Below are 21,195 nucleotides of genomic sequence, written 5' to 3' on the forward strand. Positions count from 1 at the left end.
CCATGGAAGAAGAGTATAAAGATCTTATGGAAATGGCACTTGGGAGTTAGTGTCACCATCTGCTTATCATAAAATAGTGGGAGGGAAATGGGTCTTTAAGATCAAGAGAAATATTAATGGCTCAATATCAAGGTATAAAGCTAGACTTGTTGCTAAAAGGTTTCACCAGACTGTCTATATTGATTATTCAGAGACATTTAGTTCAGTAGTCAAACCCATCCCTATTCGAGTACTTTTTACTTTGGCCTTGGCTACTGGACTGAATGTCACTAAGCTAGGCATTCTAGTCCGTCAGCCACCTATTTTATGGTGTGAATATCTCAGCTCGAACTAACTTGTTTGTCAATCCTATCTTGCACTCTCGCACCAAGCATGTTGAAATAGATATCTATTTCGTTCGTGATATGGTTATTTCTGGTAAAATTAAAGTGCAGCATCTTCCTTCCCTGGTGCAAATTGGCGATGCCCTAACAAAGCCTCTGTCTTCTGCTCGATTTCAACTACTCAAGGACGAGCTCAATGTTCGTTCTCCATATACCATTGATTTGGGGGAGTTAAATATAATCACTAAAGCTCAGTTTATTTAGTTCTCAGTTGGGCTATTATAACAAACTATTGGCTTCTATTGTAAAGCATGTGTTCCTCTTCTCTATAAATAGGTCTTTGTATTCCTTTCCCAAATTAATGCATTCAGTGCAAGAGAAAGAATTCATTAGTGAGAGGTCAACAGTTCTAGTTTTTTTTAGGGCATCAGTATAATTTAGCAGATTTTTAAATTAAATAATCCTTTTTTTTCAAATACAATATTGTTAGGAGTTAGAAAAAAGTATTTTGAATTGGTAGGTCAATTTAAGCAAAACTGAACCATTTTTTTGGTCAAATGGGTCAATATCCCAACTTTCTTTGGAGTTTTTTACATTAAAGTTAGGAATCCTAGAATGCTCATAGTTCCTGGAAAGTTACCCTCTGATGAACTGCTTCTCCCAACTGTTTACCTATACTCGCGCCATTTTGAGAAGAACCAGCGTTTTTCTGCCTACGACCTCCATTAATGGCTACTCTAATCCCTACTGGAGGTCAAGTTTTCACAATGCCGCTCTTAACGTTGCTGCTTTAGATTCTGTGTGCTCCAGATTCCATATGCGCTGCTATTCGTCCCGAAAAATCGCCAAGGGCAATTCTTGTTCGCGGAAGTTAGATACTAAACCTTCTTCCATGGAACCGGAGAAGGGCGACTTCTTTGTTGTACGGAAGGGGGATGTTGTTGGAGTCTATAAAAATTTTAGTGACTGTCAGGCTCAAATTGGATCTTCGGTAATCATTTCTTTCAACATAGCTCCTTCATGATACGCCAACAAATGGCTGCCTATTGGGCCTACTTTGTTTGATTCATTTCTTGCGTGTACCTCGTTTTTCTTACCATCTTGAATTGTTGTAGTCCCTGCAAATTTACTGCCTAATCTGGTTGAGGTGCATCTCGTATCAAGTTGCATTAGAGGCATTTCTATTAACTATATTCAATTTCTTTCAAAGCATCGGTTCGGTGATTGATCAGTTATTCACTTTCAGCGGGTTGTTTGTTGCTTCAAGCATATGTTTTCCTTAAAATATTTAAGAAGTTGGGGACAAACGAGACGCCATGGGATCAAAATACAGATGAATCGAGGTACTGCACAGAGAGCTAGGACTGATAGATTAGATTATTTTTATATAAGGAGGCTGAAAATTACATAATACTAGCAGGTTTAATCCGAGTTTAGAAGTGCCACATACAAAATAAACATTGTATTAGTGTTTCAACAAAACCATGCTGCTAGAGAATGAAACTGAAGATGAGAACTTGTAAAATAAAACTAACCACAAGATGGAGCTGGATGCATTTTAGTTCTTTAATTGAAACGAGCATGCCTAGTAATTATCGAACAACATGTAAAAACTGTGTTTGGGTTCAACTATCTTCCCCAACACTTTCTATAGAACATCCAAAATGCTAATCCACATTACAGAATACTGGGAATTCAAAAGAACTCATGACGTTATACTTTTCAAATCAAAGACCAGAATTGTTAACACCCCGAGGAAAGGTCTTCCACCCCTCACCGGCAAAGAATATTTTAAGCAATGAACTAGTTATGATGAGTGGTGTGGCATCAGATCAGATTCAAATCCATGCCAAGAGGTCGTGATCCACTTGACACTCCATATTTGTTTTTATAACATCAAGTTAGTTTTCTTTAAACAAACACTTCCATAATTTGGTATTGGGAGAATCTTTACGGAGCATGTGCATTGAGAAAAAGAAGTTGAGAAAACGAATCATTTTCGAAACTTCAAAGACCAAGAGCATCTATTTTGAAATTTCAATGACCAAATAGACATCTACTTCAAAATAAAAAAAAGGTTCTTTTTGAAACTTCAGAGATCGAATAGACATCACCTACTCTAGACCTCATAAGTAAAAAAATCAAAAAGCGTATACGTGTACCAAAATTTTTACACCTTAGTGTTCCAATCCAAAAAACATCTCTCCTCGTTTGCAAAATCAAGGTTGACAACGACGGGAGCAAAATACTATTTTACAGAAGTCTTGAATCATTCGAAAGATACAAACCACATAGTGGAAGAACAGGATCCTGTCATATACCACTTTACAATTTACAACATGCAAGTGTAAATTTACCCATTTGTCCTTAATTAAATAATGTATCAAATAATTTAAATTTAATACTCAAACTATAAAAGGAATTAAATTTCATGAGTATGCGACAACATTATTACACATTTCCTAAAAACTCATCCTCAAATGAACTTTGAACTCACTTTCCTAAAGCCTTCCCAAAATTGGTATTGAACTGTGCTTCTTCCACAGGTTCCACAAAGAATACAAAGCATATCTGCTCAAAGACTACTATTTTTTCAATATGTAAACAAAATTAATACAACATTTCAGTGATAATCTTTCAATTGAAATTGAATCACACAACAACCAGAAGAGTTTTTATCTCAGATATGCAGTAAACTGCACTTCTGCATTGCAGCAAGGTCACAACTTGAATTCCAGTTGGACGAGTTACGGTCAACACCCAAAGATCTCGACAACCTTGGGAAGGAATAGTAGCATACAACGGATTGGCGTATAAATATGCATTCGTCAGAAAAATGTGCTAATGTGTAAGATATATTCTGCCGTGCATTCTAACTATTCTTCATACTCCAGGACTTCGCCATCTGCAATAGGAAAGATCACCTTAGTAACTCGTAAAGTTTACGGTTACTAAAATTATTTAAGAGAAGCATTACCAGCAAGAGTGATAGCCAAGTTTGCTTGAGCATCGGCTTCAGAATTAAGATTCTTTCAAGGATGGAAAAGCAGAATGTTAAGATTTTAGAGGATGAACGAGTAAATATCAGCAGCTAAGAAAATGGGATCTAATAGTTGCTTGAAGAAATTGGCATCTAGTTTCATTCACTTCTTCCTCATTCCTCTTCTCAGATAAGAACTTTTTCCCTCATTTTCAATAGAAATGATTATATCATCGACAGTTTAAAGATGCTAAGAAGCACAGACACTACAATTTGAGCAAAGACACTGATTCATGTTTCGGACATTTGTTAGCTCAATACATGTGTGTCACACACTAGTGGTACAAAATAAATATGGGCCGGACACTTGTTAGGTACATTTCACGCACTTGTTAAGCATAAGAAATAGACATAAATAGTAATATAGGACAAAACAATAAATTTTGAGAGCAAACATACATTAAATTCATTTTTTTAAGCATAAAAATGCATAATTTTATTGACTTTGAATTTTCATCTTAAAAATTGTATTTTTTAACAAACGTGTCTTTGTCATATCCGCATCCCAAATTTTCTAGGAAATAACGTGTCACCGTGTCCGTGTCATGTCATGTCCGTGTCATGCGTGTCCGTATCCGTGATTCTTAAGGTTTAAGAAGCAGACATAAGTGTCTTTTATATGGTAGGGCAGATGGGAAGAAAGCAACGTGCAAACTCTAACTTGACTGATAAGGTCACTGGTTTGCTAGAAACTGAACTCGAAAGCGTACAGTTTAATCCTATATTTATATGGGAAAAAGAACGCACGCTTAAGTATGAATGAAATCTAAACTAGAAAAAGCAAAAAAAAAAAAAAAAACGTATGAATCAGATCAAAACTGTAGTAATGAACAAACGCGGAAGTGCTCAATTAACTGTAGAAATCAACGAGTGGGATTAAGGTTCAAAATATCTTTTACCAACCTTCAGATCTCGAATAGCAAAGAGCCTACACTGAATGCTTAAGAGGACAAAAACAGTAATGTACAGAAACAAACTAACATCACCGTAAGATATGCAAATAGAAAAGAATTAATGCACTGACCCGTAGTACATGACTGATCTGGAACGAGAGAAATTTATCCTTCAGCTTGATTACTTCATTACATAACTCAGAGATGTTCTCATTTTTTACCTTCCACAATCCTTGGACCTGTTAAATGAAATATGCTTGGTTTAAAATATTTAAGAAGTTGGGGACAAACGATGAATTCATGGTACTGCACAGAGAGCTAGGATTGATAGATTAGGTTGTTTGATATAAGGAGGTAGAAAATTACAGAATACTAGCAGGTTTAATCCGAGTTTAGAAGTCCCACATACAAAATATTCAAATAAACACTGTAATAGTATTTCAACAAAACCATGCTACTAGAAAATGAAACTGAAGATGAGAACTTGTAAAATAAAACTAACCACAAGATGGAGCTGGATGCATTTTAGTTCTTTAATTGAAACGAGCATGCCTAGTAATTATCGAACATGTAAAAACTGTGTTTGGGTTCAAATTTGGATCTTCCCCAACACTTTCTATAGAACCTCCAAAATGCTAATCCACATTACAGAATACTGGGAATTCAAAAGAACTCACGACGTTATACTTTTCAAATCCAAGACCGGAATTGTTAACACCTCGAGGAAAGATCTTCCACCCCCCACCGGAAAAGAATATTTTAAGCAATGAGCTAGTTATGATGAGTGGTGTGGCATCATATCAGATTCAACTCCATGCCAAGAGGTTGTCATCCACTTGGCACTCCATATTTGTGTTTAAAATATCAAGTTGGTTTTCTTTAAACAAACGCTTCCGTAATTTGGTATTGGGGGAATCTTTACGGAGCAGGTGCATTGAGAAAAAGAAGTTGAGTCTCTTTTTACCCTCCCTGAAGGAAACAGTAGTAAAATCCTAGATGGAATCAGTATTATTGCAGAGATTGCATGCAAGGCAAGGTGAGCTATTGGTTCATCCCATCCTATATTAAGACATTGGCTTTCATGCAACTTGGAACATTATTTACCTTCAACACAAATGTTCCCTACAAAATAATAATAATTTCACAAGATTTGACAAAAGAAATCTTTTAAATACGAAGTTTTCAGCTTTGTTTTTCTTGGTAAATCCAAAGATCGACCATTAAACCCATCCCTACAAATTAAGACAAAAAATAATTCTACCCAACAGATTTATGGATTTAGAAACAATAAGAAATGAGTTGACCAGGTTCAAAAAATAACACAACAAAGTTTGTTAGCGAAAAAGATTTTAACCAACCTGCATACAGACAAGTTTGGAGTCACCTTGGACATGGATCCTAGTAAAACCTTTCTGAAGAGCATACTTCAATCCTAAAAGAATAGCTCGATATTCAGCAATATTATTGGTTGCCGTACCTAAGCCTTCACGCAGTCTACATATCTACTCCAAGGGAGAGAGAGAGATTAGACATACATGAAAAAGAATAAATAAATAATGTGGGTTCCAAAAGGAAGAATGTATACCACACTTCCATCATGTGCTCGCAGAACAGCTCCTGCTCTAGCTTGCCCAAGATTTCCTTTCAAAGCACCATCGAATTCTAGAAAGCAACATTCCTGTACATGAAATATTATGATGACAACCAAAATCTGTTGTTCAGGTAAATTGAAAACTTAAACTAATATTTTAAAAAGATCTTTTAAGAATTTGGACGCTGAGATGAAAGCAAAAATAGCAGTTAGTTTAGCAACAAAACTAAAAAAGGTTCCACTAATTTTCATCCTCGCATTTTTTAGTACCCAAATAAAATATGATAATCATTAAGTAACCATTTTTTTTCGATAAGAAACTTTATATATAGATAAAAAGCATAGACACAAAAGACAGCCTAAGGGCAGGGGGAAGAGGGCTCCCCCTCCCAAAAACTAGTGAAGTAAAGCACTCTAATCTTGCATAATTGACGAGAGGCTATAATTACAAAAGAATTTTCTATGACTATAACATCACAAAGAAGTGTATAATTGAACAGTGTTACAAAAAATTTCTAAAGAGGAGGACTTATCTTTAAAAATTCTATTGTTTCTTTCCATCTAGAGGTTCCAAATAAGGGCTCTAGTGACACAATTCCATAGAATTTTTGCTTTCCCTTTAAAATGCCACCTCCGAAGAGCTTCATTCATCCACCCATAAATATTCTGAGACAAGCAGATGGAGTACACAAAGATTTGCAGTAGAAAGAACCATCCACGAAGAGCAAACTGGCAGTGAAGAAAAATGTGATCCATGGTATCCTCATTCTGATTGCAAAGAACACAAACGGAAGGAGAAAGAGCCCAATTTGGACATCTTCGCTGGAGTCTATCTGCTGTGTTTACAGTTCGGTGGGCTAGGATCCAAAGGAAAACTTTCGCCTTTATTGGAATTGAGAATTTCCAAAGAAGGGAACTTAAAAGAGAGTTCAAAAACTTGGGGAGTCGAAGCTTTGCTCCCTCATACCCAGAGGTGCCCGCACCCGCCCCAAGACCCAAACCCGGGAGACATTAAGGATTTTTGGTATTAAACTCATCGAAAGGTTCGAACTTGAGACTTCTAAGCCAGTATGACCAAGAGATCCCATGCTAGTGCCAACTGGGCTGCCCCTTGGGGCCGACTCTAAAATTATATACTTGTATCAAAACTACCATGCATGCTAACAAACTTATTATGATCTAACTTGATATCCCAGTTACGCAGATTACTGTGCTGGCAGGTTCTGAATGTTACATCGAGACAAGGAAACAATCAAACAAATAACTAGTTTGGAAACAGAAATCAATAGTTTCTAGCTGAATGTCTAAAATAAAAATATTTCCCAGGGTTGTTTGCCATTTCTCTTAAACCTGAAGTTGTGATAGTAATGCCTTTTCTCTTAAACCTGAAGCCGTGATAGCATATTGCTGGTGTAATGTTCAAAGAACTTGGGATCTAGGCTTCCGAAGAGGGTTGTTCGACAGAGAAATGAAGAACTTGATGAGAATGGTTCAACGTTTGGAAGCTTTTGAGATAGGAGATGAAACAAATGTAGCAGTGTGGCCTTCGGACCCAAACAGACACTTCATTATGAAGTCTGCATACCACAAGCTAAAGAAAATTCCTCCCAAATTAAATTCTTCTCTGATAACTGGAAGGACCGTATCCCAGAAAAGGTGAAGGTCTTTCTTTGGTCCCTAGCTCATCGTGCGTTAAACACCCAGGAGAAGCTCGAAAGAAAGTGTCTGAATTGGTCTCCGCCCCCATCAACTTGCTGTCTTTGTTGGCAAGGGGCAGAGACTTTAGATCACTTGTTCATTCACTGTCCTCTTGCTACTAAAGGATGGTAGTTCTTGTTTCAGTGTTTTGATATTAACATTTGTATGCCAAAAGACTTGTAGAGTTGGATTTTAGAATGCTTTCATGGGTGACACTTAAAACTAGAGTCTTGTGGAGATGTGCTTTTTGAGCTCTTTTGTGGAATTATGGCTGGAGAGGAATTCACGCTCTTTTGAAGATAAAGATAAGTCTTCGGAATCTTTTTGTGATAGTGTGTCGGTCTTAGCTTCCTGGTGGTGAATACGAAATACGAAATTCTTTTGTAATTACAGCCTCTCTTTGATCTTACAGGATTGGAGAGCCTTTTTGTGATTAGTTCGTTTTTTGGAAGGGGCTGCAATGAATTGTTTCAATTTAGACGATAACATGAAATCAATTTACAACATCTTCTCATACAAAAGCTTCTCTTGATCTCTTCTTTGTGGCTGCCTGGTCAGAAGCTTCACCTTTGAGAGAAGTAGCTCCATCCTGGCACAGGAAAAGAACTATATATATAAACTACTGTCAAGCGTACATAAAGACAGTCCATGTAGGAGATTGGAGAAATTAGGATTATTTATTTTTTTGATAACAGATAAATCAGGATTATTTAGATGTTCTTGATAGTACAACTACTAAACATTGGATATACATAAAAACAACATTGGAAACCTAATATCCTGATTCTGCAATGGGAAAAGCAAGATTTTTAAATGCCGCAGTTGTATTTTATAGCCTTCAACTGGTAACTTGAAAGTGCAACCTGCACTAGTTATATTATTACTTCTATAAGAAAAGAAACCATGTTCTCCATAAAACAGAAAGTTACACGAGAAGGACAAAGATTATGAACTCGAAAAAGTGACCAGGGAGACTAAAATACTATGCACTTTCGTTGCAGACATTTGTAGAGCATCCAAAAACAATAATAATAACTATAATAAGATCATCATAAAGATAATGGTGCGAAACTCATCATCATCAATAATTACCAAACTCGGATCATCTAACATTTTAGAAATATTAGCCACTGGAATGCTAAAAAAAGTCTAGATATAGGAGCAAAAATTATTATTGATTCCTTCCTTTTTGTTATATAAACTCATAATATAAAATATTCGTTTGAAATTTTAACTCAATATTGTTCCAAGTAATGTCATACAGTGCAAGGCACAAGCGAACCGAAAATATCAGGCCTCATATCTGCAGCTTTAATAGTGTATAGAGCATTCTTAAGTCCAACGGAAGCAAGATATTCCTCAGTGTCTTTAGGCAATGAGGGTCTTTTATACATGCTAACAGGAAGATCACATATCTGCCATAAAAAAAGAAAAGATAACACTCGAGATTAATCCACTACATCAAACGCATAAATTAGAAAAGAATGTGCAGCTTCCAATATTTCCAGTCTTCTAAGATTACAGTAGATAATTAACAAAAAATTAAGCTTCTCAAGGAAAACATATGCTTGAAGCAACAAACAACCCGCTGAAAGTGAATAACTGATCAATCACCGAACCGATGCTTTGAAAAAAATTGAATATAGTTAATAGAAATGCCCCTAATGCAAATTGATATGAGATGCACCTCAACCAAATTAGGCAGTAAATTTGCAGGGACTACAACAATTCAAGATGGTAAGAAAAACGTGTATTAGTTCATAAAGAGAGCAATACAAAAGCCTGTAATCGCGAAAGGTACACGCAAGAAACGAATCAAACAGAGTAGGGCCCAATAGGCAGCCATTTGTTGGCGTATCATGAACGAGCTAGCTTGAGAACAAAAAATATATCAACGACAACAATCTTGGCAAAAATTCCAAGCCTCGAGAGAAAGAACCATAGAATCACTATTCACTACTTAAAGTTGAAAGAAATGATTACCGAAGATCCAATTTGAGCGTGACAGTCACTAAAATTTTATAGACTCCAACAACACCCCCGTTCCGTACAACAAGAAGTCGCCTTTCTCCAATTCCATGGAAGAAGGTTTAGTATCTAACTTCCACGAACGAGAACTGCCCTTGGCAATTTTTCGGGACGAATAGCAGTGCAGATTGAATCTGGAGCACACGGAATCTAAAGCAGCAACCTTAAGGGTGGCATTGTGAAAGCTTGACCTCCAGTAGGGATTGAAGCAGCCATTAATGGAGGTCGTAGGCAAAAAAAACGCTGGTTCTTTTGAAAATGGCATGAGTATAGGTAAACAGTTGCGAGAAGCAGTTCATCAGAGGGTAACTTTCCAGGAACTATGAGCATTCCAGGATTCCCAACTTTAATGTAAAAAACACCAAAGAAAGTTGGGATATTGACCCATTTGACCAAAAAAAATGCTTGGGTTATACTTAAATTGACCTACCAATTCAAAATACTTTTTTCTAACTCCTAACAATATTGTATTGGAAATAAAAAAAATTATTTAATTTTAAAATCCGCGAAATTATACTAATGCCCCCAACGAAAAAAATTGATGCCCTCAAAGAAAAACTAGAACCGTTGGCCTCTCTCTCATGAATTCTTTCTCTTGCACTGAATTCATTAATTTGGGAAAAGAATACAAAGACCTATTTATAGAGAAGAGGAACACATGTTTTACAACAGAAGCCAATAGTTTGTTATAACAGCCCAACCGAGAACTAAACAAATTGAGCTTTAGTTAATTTGTAACTAAAGCTCAATTTGTTTAGTTCTCCGTATACCATTGACTTGACTTGGGGGAGTTAAATATAATCACTAAAGCTCAGTTTGTTTAGTTCTCAGTTGGGTTGTTATAACAAACTATTGGCTTCTATTGTAAAACATGTGTTCCTCTTTTCTATAAATAGGTCTTTGTATTCCTTTCCCAAATTAATGAATTCAGTGCAAGAGAAAGAATTCATTAGAGAGAGGTCAACGGTTCTAGTTTTTCTTTGAGCGCATCAATTTTTATCGTCGGGGGCATCAGTGTAATTTCGCAGATTTTAAAATTAAATAATTTTTTTTATTTCAAATACAATATTGTTAGGAGTTAGAAAAAAGTATTTTGAATTGGTAGGTCAATTTAAGCAAAACCCAAGCATTTGTTTGGTCAAATGGTTCAATAGCCCAACTTTCTTTGGAGTTTTTTACATTAAAATTGGAAATCTTGGAATGCTCATAGTTCCTAGAAAGTTACCCTTTCATGAACTGCTTCTCGCAACTGTTTACCTATACTCATGCCATTTTCAAAAGAACCAGCGTTTTTTTTGCCTACGACCTCCATTAATGGCTGCTTCAATCCCTACTGGAGGTCAAGTTTTCACAATGCCGCTCTTAAGGTTGATGCTTTAGATTCCGTGTGCTCCAGATTCCATCTGCACTACTATTCGTCCCGAAAAATCGCCAAGGGCAGTTCTCGTTTGCAGAAGTTTGATACTAAACCTTCTTCTATGGAACCGGAGAAGGGCGACTTCTTTGTTGTACGGAAGGGGGATGCTGTTGCAGTATATAAAAATTCTAGTGACTATCAGGCTGAAATTGGATCTTCGGTAATCATTTCTTTCAACTTTAAGTAGTGAATAGTGATTCTGTGGTTCTCTCTCGAGGCTTGGAATTTTTGCCAAGATTGTTGTCGTTGATATATTTTTTGTTCTCAAGTTAGCTCCTTCATGATACGCCAACAAATGGCTGCCTATTGGGCCTACTCTATTTGATTCGTTTCTTGCGTGTACCTTTCGCGATTACAGGCTTTTGTATAGCTCTCTTTATGAACTAATACACGTTTTTCTTACCATCTTGAATTGCTGTAGTCCCTGCAAATTTACTGCCTAATCTGGTTGAGGTGCATCTCGTATCAAGTTGCATTAGAGGCATTTCTATTAACTATATTCAATTTTTTTCAAAGCATCGATTCGGTGATTGATCAGTTATTCACTTTCAGCGGGTTGTTTGTTGCTTCAAGCATATGCTTTCCTTGAGAAGCTTAGTTCTTTGTTAATTATCTACTGTAATCTTAGAAGACTGGAAATACTGGAAGCTGCACATTCTATTCTAATTTATGCGTTTGAATTAATGGAATAATCTTGAGTGTTATCTTTTCTTTTTTTATGGCAAATATGTGATCTTCCTGTTAGCGTGTATAAAGGACACTCATTGCCTAAAGACACTGAGGAATATCTTGCTTCCGTTGGGCTTAAGAATGCTCTGTACACTATTAAAGTTGCAGATATGAGGTCTAATATTTTCGGTTCGCTTGTGCCTTGCACTATATGACATTACTTGGAAGAATTTTGAGTTAAAATTTCAAACGAATATTTTATATTATGAGTTTATATAACAAAAAGGAAGGAATCAATAATAACTTTTGCTCCTATATCTAGACTTTTTTTAGCATTCTAGTGGCTAATATTTCTAAAATGTTAGATGATCCCAGTTTGGTCATTATTGATGAGGATGAGTTTGGCACCATTATCTTTATGATGACCCTATTATAGTTATTATTATCGTTTTTGGATGCTCTACAAATGTCTGCAACGAAAGTGCATAGTATTGTAGTCTCCCTGGTCAATATTTCGAGTTCATAATCCATGTCCTTCCCATGTAACTTTCTGTTTTACGGAGAACATGGTTTCTTTGCTTATAGAAGGAATAGTAGAACTAGTGCAGCACTTTTCAAGTTACCAATTGAAGGCTATAAAATACAAGCACGGAATTTAAAAATCTTAGTCTTCCCATTGCAGAATTAGGATATTAGGTTTCCAATGTTGTTTTTATGTATATCCAATGTTTAGTAGTTGTACTATCAAGAACATCTAAATAATCCTGATTTATCTCTTATCAAAAAAATAAATAATCCTAATTTATCCAATTTCCTACGTGGACTGTCTTTATGTACTCTTGACAGTAGTGTCTATATATAGTTCTTTTCCTATGCCAGGATGGAACTACTCCTCTCAAAGGTGAAGCTTCTGACCTGGCTGCCACAAAGAAGTGATCAAGAGAAGCTCTTGTATCAGAAAATGTTGTAAGTTGATTTCATGTTATCTTCCAAACTGAAATTTTAATAGAAGAAAATAATGCTTGTGCAATGTGACTTTCTTCGATCTTCTAGTATGCAACTTATGGTCTTTGATTGTCAATGCTTATTTACTTGTGATTTATGTAGATCTAAATGTTTGCAGAGGTCAACTGTTGTAGCTTCTACACCAAAAGATGCCTTGACGAAGCATGTCAAGTAGCACGATGCCATGGTGTCCCGAGCAATATCTTCTAACCGTGTAAGTCAAAGTCTTGACACTACCATAACAATCAACCAATACTATCAACCATATACTCTGCTCTCTAGCTCAATAATTGGGTGCATGTAATCCAGTATCTATTGTCTAGTGTAGCTTAAGCGGCTAACTAAAAAATAAGTAAAGTATTAACATGTGTCTATTGGCCTCTGAGTTCTATCAATTTTTATTTTAGACTTTTTTTTTTTGGATAAGAAACAATTCATTGATGAAAAGATAGGAAAAAACAGCCTACGAACAGGGGCCAAGGCAGCCCCTTCCAAAAAACGAACTAATCACAAAAAGGCTCTCCAATCCTGTAAGATCAAATAGATGCTGTAATTACAAAAGAATTTCGTATTTCGTATGCACCACCTGGAAGCTAAGACCTGCACACTATCACAAAAAGATTCCGAAGACTTATCTTTATCTTCAAAGGAGCATGAATTCCTCTCCAGCCATAAATTCCACAAAAGAGCTCGAAAAGCACATCTTCACAAGACTCTAGTTTTAAGTGTCACCCATGAAAGTATTCTAAAATCCAACTCTATAAGTCTTTTGGCATACAAATGTTAATATCAAAACACTAAAACAAGAACTGCATCCTTTAGTAGCAAGAGGACAGTGAATGAACAAGTGATCTAGAGTCTCTACCCCTTTCCAACAAAGACAGCAAGTTGATGGGGGCAGAGACCAATTCAGACACTTTCTTTGGAGCTTCTCCTGGGTGTTTAACGCACGATGAGCTAGGGACCAAAGAAAGACCTTCACCTTTTCTGGGATAGGGTCCTTCCAGTTATCAGAGAAGAATTTAATTTGGGAGGAATTTCCTTTAGCTTGTGGTATGCAGACTTCATAGTGAAGTGTCTGTTTGGGTCCGAAGGCCACACTGCTACATCTGTTTCATCTCCTATCTCAAAAGCTTCCAAACGTTGAACCATTCTCATCAAGTTCTTCATTTCTCTATCGAACAACCCTCTTCGAAAGCCTAGATCTCAAGTTCTTTGAACATTACACCAGCAATATGCTATCACAGCTTCAGGTTTAAGAGAAAGAGCATTGCTATCACAACTTCAGGTTTAAGAGAAATGGCAAACAACCCTGGGAAATTTTTTTTTTAGACCTTCAGCTAGAAACTATTGATTTCTGTTTCTAAACTAGTTATTTGTTTGATTGTTTCCTTGTCTCGTTGTAACATTCAGAACCTGCCAGCGCAGTAATCTGCGGAACTGTTGCATCTGTCAATTGGGATATCAAGTTAGATCATAATAAGTTTGTTAGCATGCATGGTAGTTTTGATACAAGTATATAAGTTTTGAGTCGGCCCCAAGGGGCAGCCCAGTTGGCAATAACTTGGGATCTCTTGGTCATACTGGCTTAGAAGTCTCAAGTTCGAACCTTCCGATGAGCTTAATACAAAAAATCCTTAATGTCTCCCGGGTTCGAGCCTTGGGATTGGTGCGGGTGCCTCTGGGTATGAGGGAGCAAAGCTCCGACTCCCCAAGTTTTTGAACTCTCCTTTAACTTCCCTTCTTTGGAAATTCTCAATTCCAAAAAAGGCGAAAGTTTTCCTTTGGATCCTAGCCAACCAAGCTGTAAACACAGCAGATAGACTCTAGCGAAGATGTCCAAATTGGGCTCTTTCTCCTTCCGTTTGTGTTCTTTGCAATCAGACTGAGGATACCATGGATCACATTTTTCTTCACTTCCAGTTTGCTCTTCGTGGGTGGTTCTTTCTGCTGCAAATCTTTGGGTACTCCATTTGCTTGTCTCATAATATTTATTGGTGGATGAATGAAGCTCTACGGAGGTGGAATTTTAAAGGGAAAGCAAAAATTCTATGGAATTGTGCAGCTAGAGCCCTTATTTGGAACCTCTGGATGGAAAGAAACAATAGAATTTTTAAAGATAAGTCCTCCTCTTTAGAAATTATTTGTAACACTGTTCAATTACACACTTCTTAGTGGTGTTATAGGCATAGAAAATTCTTTTGTAATTATAGCCTCTCGTCAATTATGCAAGATTAGAGTGCTTTACTTCACTAGTTTTTGGGAGGGGGAGCCCTCTTCCCCGTGCCCTTAGGCTGTTTTTTGTCTCTATGCTTTTTTCTATATATAAAGTTTCTTATCCAAAAAAAAAATGGTTACTTAATGATTATCATATTTTATTTGGGTACTAAAAAATGCGAGGATGAAAATTAGTGGAATCTCTTTTTAGTTTTGTTGCTAAACTAACTGCTATTTTTGCTTTCATCTCAGCGTCCAAATTCTTAAAAGATCTCTTTAAAATATTAGTTTAAATTTTCAATTTACCTGAACAACAGATTTTGGTTGCCATCATAATATTTCATGTACAGGAATGTTGCTTTCTAGAATTCGATGGTGCTTTGAAAGGAAATCTTGGGCAAGCTGGAGCAGGAGCTGTTCTGCGAGCACATGATGGAAGGGTGGTATACATTCTTCCTTTTGGAACCCAGATTATTTATTTATTCTTTTTCATGTATGTCTAATCTCCCTCTCTCCTTTGGAGTAGATATGTATACTTCGTGAAGGCTTAGGTACAGCAACAAATAATATTGTTGAATATCGAGCTATTCTTTTAGGGTTGAAGTATGCTCTTCAGAAAGGGTTTACTAGGATCCATGTCCAAGGTGACTCCAAACTTGTCTGCAGGTTGGTTAAAATCTTTTTCGCTAACAAACTTTGTTGTGTTATTTTTTGAACTTGGTCAACCCACCTCTTGTTGTTTCTAAATCCATAAACCTGTTGGGTAGAATTATTTTTTGTCTTAATTCGTAGGGATGGGTTTAACGGTCGATCTTTGGATTTAGCAAGAAAAACAGAGCTTAAAAGTACGTATTTAAAAGATTTCTTTTGTCAAATCTTCTGAAATTATTATTATTATTTTGTAGGGAACATTTGTGTTGAAGGTAAAGAATGTTCCAAGTTGCATGAAAGTCAATGTCTTAATATAGGATAGGATCAACCAATAGCTCAACTTGCCCTGCATGCAATCTCTGCAAAAATATTGATTCCATCTAGGATTTTACTACTGTTTCCTTCAGGGAGGGTAAAAAGAGACTCAACTTCTTTTTCTCAATGCACATGCTCTGTAAAGATTCTCCCAATACCAAATTATGGAAGCGTTTGTTTAAAGAAAACCAACTTGATGTTTTGAACAAAAATATGGAGTGTCAAGTGGATCACGACCTCTTGGCATGGATTTGAATCTGATCTGATGCCACACCACTCATCATAACTAGCTCATTGCTTAAAATATTCTTTGCCGGTGGGGGGTGGAAGATCTTTCCTCGGGATGTTAACAATTCCGGTCTTGGATTTGAAAAGTATAACATCGTGAGTTCTTTTGAATTCCCAGTATTCTGTAATGTGGATTAGCATTTTGGAGGTTCTATAGAAAGTGTTGGGAAAGATCCAAATTTGAACCCAAACACAGTTTTTACATGTTGTTCGATAATTACTAGGCATGCTCGTTTCAATTAAAGAACTAAAATGCATCCAGCTCCATCTTGTGGTTAGTTTTATTTTACAAGTTCTCATCTTCAGTTTCATTCTCTAGTACATGGTTTTGTTGAAACACTAATACAGTGTTTATTTTGTATGTGGCACTTCTAAACTTGAATTAAACCTGCTAGTATTCTGTAATTTTCAGCCCCCTTATATAAGAACAACCTAATCTGTCAGTCCTAGCTCTCTGTGCAGTACCTCGATTCATCTTTATTTTGATCCCATGGCATCTCGTTTGTCCCCAACTTCTTAAATATTTTAAACCAAGCACATTTCATTTAACAGGTCCAAGGATCGTGGAAGGTAAAAAATGAGAACATCTCTGAGTTACATAATGAAGTAATCATTGCTTAAAAAATGAGAATTGTTATGTAATGAAGTAATCAAATATCCCAACTTTCTTTGGAGTTTTTTACATTAAAGTTGGGAATCCTGGAATGCTAATAGTTCCTGGAAAGTTACCCTCTATGAACTGCTTCTCGTAACTGTTTACCTATACTCGCGCCATTTTCAGAAGAGCCTGTGTTTTTCTGCCTACGACCTCCATTAATGGTTGCTTCAATCCCTACTGGAGGTGAAGTTTTCACATTGCCGCTCTTAAGGTTGCTGCTTGAGATACTGTGTGCTCTAGATTCCATCTGCGCTGCTATTCGTCCCGAAAAATCACCAAGGGCAATTCTCGTTCGCGGAAGTTAGATACTAAACCTTCTTCCATGGAACCGGAGAAAGGCGACTTCTTTGTTTTACGGAAGGGGGATGCTGTTGGAGTCTATAAAAAATTTTAGTGACTGTCAGGCTCAAATTGGATCTTCGATAATCATTTCTTTCAACTTTAAGTAGTGAATAGTGATTCTGTGGTTCTTTCTCTCGAGGCTTGGAATTTTTGCCAAGATTGTTGTCGTTGATATATTTGTTGTTCTCAAGCTAGCTCCTTCATGATACGCCAACAAATGGCTGCCTATTGGGCCTACTTTGTTTGATTCATTTCTTGCGTGTACCTCGTTTTTCTTACCATCTTGAATTGTTGTAGTCCCTGCAAATTTACTGCCTAATCTGGTTGAGGTGCATCTCGTATCAAGTTGCATTAGAGGCATTTCTATTAACTATATTCAATTTTTTTCACAGCATCGGTTCGGTGATTGATCAGTTATTCACTTTCAGCGGGTTGTTTGTTGCTTCAAGCATATGTTTTCCTTGAAAGGCTTAGTTTTTTGTTAATTATCTACTGTAATCTTAGAAAACTGGAAATACTAGAAGCTGCACATTCTTTTCTAATTTATGCGTTTGATTTAGTGAATTAATCTCAAGTGTTATCTTGTCTTTTTTTATGGCAGATATGTGATCTTCCTGTTAGCGTGTATAAAAGACACTCATTGTCTAAAGAGACTGAGGAATATCTTGCTTCCGTTGGGCTTAAGAATACTCTGTACACTATTAAAGCTGCAGATATGAGGTCGGATATTTTCGGTTCGCTTGTGCCTTGCATTGTATGCCAATTCTTGGAAGAATATTGAGTTAAAATTTCAAACTAACATTTTCTTTCATGAGTTTATATAACAAAAAGGAAGGAATCAATAATAACTTTTGCTCCTATATCTTTTTTTAGCATTCCAGTGGCTAATATTTCTAAAATGTTAAATGATCCTAGTTTGGTCATTATTGATGAGGATGAGTTTGGCACCATTATCTTTACGATGACCCTATTATAGTTATTATTATTGTTTTTGGATGCTCTACGAATGCCTACAACAAAAGTGCATAGTATTTTAGTCTCCCTGGTCACTATTTCAAGTTCATAATCCATGTCTTTCCCGTGTAACTTTCTGTTTTACGGAGAACATGGTTTCTTTTCTTATAGAAGAAATAGTATAACTAGTGCAGCTTGCACTTTCAAGTTACCAGTTGAAGGCTATAAAATACAAGCACGACATTTAAAAATCTTGCTTTTCCCATTGCAGAATTAGGATATTAGGTTTCCAATGTTGCTTTTATGTATATCCAATGTTTAGTAGTTATACTATCAAGAACATCTAAATAATCCTGATTTATCTCTTATCAAAAAAAATAAATAATCCTAATTTATCCAATCTCCTACGTGGACTGTCTTTATGTACTCACCTTCTGACCAGGCTGCCATAAAGAAGAGATCAAGAGAAGCTCTTGTATCAAAAGATGTTGTAAGTTGATTTCATATTATCTTCTAAACTTAGAAATTTTAATAGAAGAAAATAATGTTTGTGCAATGTGACTTTCTTTGCTCTTCTAGTATGCAACTTATAGTCTTTGATTGTCAATGCTTGTTTACTTGTGGTTTATGTAAATCTAAATGTTTGCAGGGGTCAACTGTTATAGCTTCTACAACAAAAGATGCCTTGAGGAAGCATGTCAAGTCGCACGATTCCATGGTGTCCCGAGCAATATCTTCTAACCGTGTAAGTCAAAGTCTTGACACTACCATAACAATCAACCAATACTATCAACCATATACTCTGCTCTCTAGCTCAATAATTGGGTAACTAAAAAATAACTAAATTATTAACATGTGTCTATTGGCCTCTAAGTTCTATCAATTTTTATTTTAGACTTTTTTTTTGATAAGAAACAATTCATTGATGAAAAGAGAGGACAAGAGGCGAACATCATTGCACCAAATACTAATTTAGTCAAATATGCTTAAAGAAAATGAAGGTTGGACCTCTTTGATAACCTGCAAAAGACAACTAGGACAATATTTAAGTGAAGGCACTTGCCATGGAAACCCCTCTCCACAAAGAAGCAGAAACTTGTTAACATTATGTCATGGTTTATCAGAAGTGAAAAGCACACAGATACAACCACCACACTCATGCCCGGATAGGCAGATACAAAGGGGAAGTGTCAGCCTCTTTGCTCTCAATTTGAACTCAAGACATTATAGTCATAGTGCATCGAGAATATGGCAGATAAGTCTTTGGAGTAAATCATGTGGGAAAAAAATAAGATATATAGAGTTATATAAGTAGATAATGTATCCCCAGTGGAAACTTCGCACCCCATGTTCATGACTTAATTAGATTTTTGTATATTATCTTCCCAAAGGATTTTTGATAACTATATTCAAGACTCAAGTATCAAACAAACCACCACAACATTTCTTAAAGAAGCGAAAACTTTGACAAGACGAGAAAAGGAAATTGAGATAATCAGCATCAATAGTATATATTTAGCAATTAAAAAAACATGGATAGAGAAGCCTCACTTTCAATCCAGGAACGTAGTCCCCACGTTTATAATAAGATGGACTCTTCGCTGCTCTCCACTCAGCAGTCCCCATACCGTCTAACAAAAATCCAACCAAAATGAAACTAAATCAATCAAGAACGTGACGAATAGATACAGTGAAAAAACTCCAACTCCAATTTGAGGTTGAATTTTTTCACTAAATTCTTACAATGGTTGTTTTCGCACACGAGAATGACAGGCAGATCCCAAAGCGCGAAGATATTGAGCGCCTCCAACTATATCTTCCAAATCGTCCACACTAACAATCCATCATTCTCCTCCAAAAAGAAACCAAATACAACCATGGGGCTAAGGGTCACCCCCGAAGCCCAAATATTACCATACACCTAAAATCCTACCCCCAAAATAAAGAACTTTGAATGCTATCAGAAAAGCACATTTACCTAACAAAATTAAGTGAACACCTAAAATGACATTTATTTTATTTCTATCTTCCCACACGTAACCGAAGAATGGAAAAGATTCTTCATGCGACCTGTATGAAATAAAAAACAAAATTAATAATAAGATATTTTAATTCTAACAGTTTGGGTAGGATTTTGACAAGTGGGCCTAACTCAAGGTGGGCCTAACTCAGGGTGGAGATTAGCACATGGAGATGTCGTAGCTTGAAATATGTGACATGGCTTAATGGACCATGCACGGGCCATTGTCAGAGTGAAGTGGGGTAGCAAACTCAAAAGAGGAGGGCAAGGTAAGGCAGCAGCACATGTGGCCAAGCATGAAGTAAAGCACGCACAAGGCATACGAGAGCTATTGGGTGGTTAGCGTCTTGTGAACATGCAAGTAATTGCCTAGCATGGTAGGCAAGGTTGGTGATCGCGCACATATGTAGGATGCAGACGCACGCAAGCGAGTGTCGCATGCATGGGACGAACACAGGCGTGTGGGGACAACTAGACAAACAAAAGCACACAACAATATATACAATCAAACAGTGCGCACATGGCTATTCTAGAGCGTTTGAGCATGCTGGTGTGCAACATCCACACTAGATCTTTGGTGGGCTTGATATAGGCTCAACAATGGGAAATTGGTAGAAATAACTTTAAAAAGTTTTCACAAATGACTCATCGTTTGAAAACTTATTTTTTCTAACCTAAATGAGTTTTTTTCTGACACGTCAATCGAGATGAATTTACAAAGCTACTGTTTTTGTTCCTTGGCCTACAACCCACCCAAATTTTTGCCCAAGTAAAAGACATGTTCAACAAACTTGTACAAAACTTGGGGACGCCCCTAAAGTTTCGCACGAGTTATCATTTTGCACCATAACTTGTGCAAAAACACGCACAAGTTTCCACATTCTTGCCTCTGTAACATTCCTCAAATTCCAAAAAAAAAAATTGAGCCCGAGGAAACATACAAATTCCAAAAAAAAAAATGAGCAACTTCGCATGAGTTCTGCCCGAAGTTTTCGGCAAGATCATTCTTCAAATAATTTGCCTAAGAAAAAACTAAACATACCAAGATAAAACAAAACAAATTTCAAAGTAGAGTGCGAACTACAA

At 36.5% G+C, this 21,195-nt stretch overlaps 2 pseudogenes across 1 annotated transcript; one reads left to right on the forward strand and one right to left on the reverse strand.

The window, feature by feature from the left end:
• Window positions 1-969: 969 nt before the first annotated feature.
• Window positions 970-21,195, forward strand: part of LOC148209798 (uncharacterized) — a 29,133-nt pseudogene continuing 8,907 nt past the window's right edge.
• LOC111019287 (uncharacterized) lies at window positions 2,721-9,872 on the reverse strand (annotated as a pseudogene). The gene is made up of 7 exons (XR_015792874.1): window positions 9,529-9,872; window positions 8,808-8,960; window positions 5,842-5,934; window positions 5,615-5,758; window positions 4,388-4,495; window positions 3,301-3,352; window positions 2,721-3,228 (listed from the first exon to the last, which is right to left on the reverse strand). The product of XR_015792874.1 is annotated as an uncharacterized LOC111019287 (transcript).

Source organism: Momordica charantia (assembly GCF_013281855.1).
Source record: "Momordica charantia cultivar OHB3-1 chromosome 8 unlocalized genomic scaffold, Mcharantia_2.0 BLBB01000008.1, whole genome shotgun sequence".
Classification (NCBI taxonomy): Eukaryota; Viridiplantae; Streptophyta; class Magnoliopsida; order Cucurbitales; family Cucurbitaceae; genus Momordica; species Momordica charantia.